Source organism: Glycine max, chromosome 5, assembly GCF_000004515.6.
Source record: "Glycine max cultivar Williams 82 chromosome 5, Glycine_max_v4.0, whole genome shotgun sequence".
Taxonomy (NCBI): domain Eukaryota; kingdom Viridiplantae; phylum Streptophyta; class Magnoliopsida; order Fabales; family Fabaceae; genus Glycine; species Glycine max.
This window is the reverse complement of record NC_038241.2, coordinates 33,880,415-33,884,072: the sequence shown is the minus strand read 5'-3', so window position 1 is coordinate 33,884,072 and position 3,658 is coordinate 33,880,415. Positions and strand designations below refer to the sequence as shown.

General features: G+C 36.2%; 1 pseudogene; it reads left to right on the top strand.

Annotated features, from left to right (window-relative positions):
• LOC102668108 (BAHD acyltransferase At5g47980-like) lies at window positions 1–1,901 on the top strand (annotated as a pseudogene).
• The last annotated feature ends 1,757 nt before the right edge of the window (window positions 1,902–3,658 follow it).

Below are 3,658 nucleotides of genomic sequence, written 5' to 3'. Positions count from 1 at the left end.
AGCATCCATTGATATACCATAGTCATTTTAGTCATACAAAGCATGGAAATGGAGTTGATATCAAGAGAAACAATCAAACCCTTCATCCCCTGTCCTTCATAGATCACATCGTTTTTCGCAACTACATCCCCTTACTTTTCTTTTACAACTCTTCCACAAACCATGGCCAAACATCCAAAATATCAAATCTCAAGAAATCCTTATCCCAAGTCTTGTCCCGGTACTACCCTTTTGCAGGCAAACACAGAGATCAAGTTTCCATCGACTGCAACGACCAAGGAGTGTCCTTTCTAGTCGCAAGGCTGAGATGCAAACTATCATCAATTCTCCAGAACCCCACGGGAGCATCGTTGAACCCTTTGTTCCCCGATGAACTACAGTGGAAGCCTATGAAGAACACAACTTCAACTATAGTAGCCATTCAAATAAACTGTTTTGCATGCGGAGGAATAGCAATAAGCGTGTGCATGTGTCAGTCTTTCAAACTTCATCAATGACTGGGCCACTCAACCGCGAAAAAGAACAAGAAGAAACAGAAACATTGAGTGAGTTTGTTTAAATTTATTTTTCTTTTAAGAAAATAGTTTTTTAATAAGATAAACTTCTTTTCTAATGTGAGTTGTTCAAATAATTTTTTTTCTGATTTATTTGTCTAAATTAAACCACTTTAATTTAAAATAAGTAATTTTTTTTAGACAAATTTTATCTTTTTTTTTAAGAAACACTAATTTCAAAATTATTTCTGTTTAAACAAGCTAAGTCATTATTAGCCTTCCCAGTTCCCGGGGCTTCACTCTTCCCGCAAGAAAACTTACCTGTTTTCTCAGAAGTTTTGTTCGTGGAAAACGACGCCGTTTGCAGAAGGTTTGTCTTCGAGGCCTCCGAGATCGACTCCCTCAAAGCCATAGTGTCCTCCCACAACGTTCCAAACCCCACGCGCGTGGAAGTTGTCAGCGCGTTGATCTACAAGCGCGCGGTTTCCGCTCTAGGGTTGAGTTTCAAGACGACGTCGTTCCGCACCGCCGTGAACCTCCGCAATAGAACGGTTCCGCCGCTCCCGGAGAAGAGCCTGGGGAACTTGGTTTGGTTCCTGTTAGTGCTTAACCCTTCGGAAGCGGAGCTGCATGAGTAGGTGCTCAAAATGAAGCAAGAGTTGGGAGAGTTTTGTGGCACGTACGCGAAGAAGTTTTGGAGCGAAGGATAAGGACATGCCGTTCGTCTCGGAGTGTCTGAAGCAGGCTGCTTCGGTTCCCGAGGCTGGTGGTTCGGATGATGAGGAGAGTCAAATAGTAACTATGTTTTGTTGTGCGAGTTGGTGCAGGTTTCCGATGTACGAAGCGGATTTTGGGTGGGGAAAACCGGTGTGGTTCACCACTAGTGAGTCCAATAGCATTGTTTTGATGGATACGAGAGATGGAGGTGGGATTGAAGCGCTTGTGAACATGGAGGAGCAAGACATGATTAGGTTTGAGCGTGACGTGGAGCTTCTTCAATATGCTTCTCTTAATCCTGCGGTTGGACATGGTAGTTAAGGTTACGATCTACTGCGTGTTTGACGCACTTTCAATGCAGATCCAACCACTAAAAATAAAATGAAAAAAAAAAATTATCTCAAAAGGAAATTTTCATTGAATTTTCAAACATGCACTCAATATTTGACACTTAGTGTATGTTTGAAAAACCGGTGCTAAGACACTGATCGAACGTACTTTGGATCCAAACGTACGTCTTATTCTTTACTTTTGAAAACGTGAAGTTGGAATGTGCTTACCGGCAACCCAAACACCTCTTTAATTAGCCCTGGTAAAGTCATTATAGGAAAGAGATCGGAGATCTCTGCAATGCAACGTAACGTGTACCCGAATAATTAAAGAAGAATTTGGTCTGTTAAGTTGGAGAAATATTGTTTATGCTATTGTTAATTTTTTATTACTTGTTAAGAGAGTTTGACCTGACTCACCTAGGCCTCTATGCATGTGGCACTAAAAAAATTAAAGGATGAGATTGATCAATGCATTTTTCTAAAGAAATTGAAAAATCTTTTCCTTTACCTGCAGCTACGCTTTTCTCTCTTTACAGTGAATTAAAACAGAAAAAAATTTGATCAATTAACTGCACGCATAAGTGGGTTTTGTTTTTGGTACGTTGAAGCCGAAATTTACATAATTGATGTTAATTTGAACAGATGTCAGATGCGTTAATCAAGGGGTCAATTTGGATCTATTAAAAAAAAGAAATGAGATCACAGCTTGCAAGTATCTCATCTAGCAATTTTGTCATGGATAACTCTATTCATTTGTCGTGTAAGAGTAGATTTTTTAAGAATCAAGTCTTTTTTTTTTTTTTTTGCCCAAATAACCTCGGTATATATATTGGATTAACTTTGACATTGTTGAAGTAAAAAGGTATATCTAAGTTTAAAGACACTTGTCTGAACTATTTAGGATTACTAATTTGTTGGTTTTACAACTAATCATATTGTGTCTTTACTTGATAAGAAAATGTGCCTCTCTCTTCATGACCATATTATACTAGTAGTATTATTTAACAACATGAAAGAGTCCAAATATGTTAAACAATCCGTTTGGTGCTGTTTCAGCTGAGATCAAGATCGATTATTCCACTTCGTTGAAACTTGTATCAATGATTTTATTTCTCCATTTTTTTCAAACAGTCATATTCCCTCCTCTCCAGAAAAAAAATTGAAAACGGAAGAAAAAATAAATGGATGAGAGAGAGATTAGGAGAAAGTAGAGAGAGATAGAGGGGCTGGAGAGAGTTGGAAAGAATGAGCCGGAGAGGATTCAGGTCTGTAAAATCTTGTCATTTAATCAGTATTCATTTAGATGATATTTGTTGACTTTTATAATAATTATTTTTAAAAATTATAACAATGATGATTTATTATTAAATAATAATGTAATGATCAATGATAGTACGTAACTATTAAACTCATAAAGTAACTAAGAAAGAGTTTACAAATCCTTGGATTGCAATGTGCACAAATAATGAATTAAGAATTTGGTCTATCAAAAAGTTATGGTCATGTTAGAGAAAAACATAATTTTTACTATCACATGTAATTTCGTAGGTCTTACAACTAATCATTAGTTTTTCTTGATAAAGAATCGTATTTTTTTATTCATGACCATATTTTTTTATTTAACAAGATGGAAGAATCCAAATCTGTGAAACAGTTCATTTGGTACTAGATCCCTATCTCTGCTAAGGAAACCCCAACTTATGGTGTGTTTCTAAGCTTTAGTCATGTTAAAGTAATGCTAATAAAAAAAATTAAATCAAACCATGTTTAGTAAAATTAAGTTAATGAAGGATAAAAAGTCAGCGAATAAGTGCATAACCATCTGCAATTATAATTTCAGGGATTCTTATTCTGGAAGTGGTAAAAGGATCTTTCAATTATGGTGAGCATAGGACAACCATTTGATTAGGATCACCAGAGCTTTCTATGGCAGGAACTGACTGCTTATTAGGAATCATGAAAATATGCATTGAACTATGAACTATGAACTGCAACAGAAGCGAAAAACCATCAGTTAAGCTAGTTGATCAAAGAGATTTAGACAGTGTTATGAAGTTGGAAGCATTTTTATCTTTCAAAATGAATCTAAAAAATAGTAAATTCCTCTATGTCCTA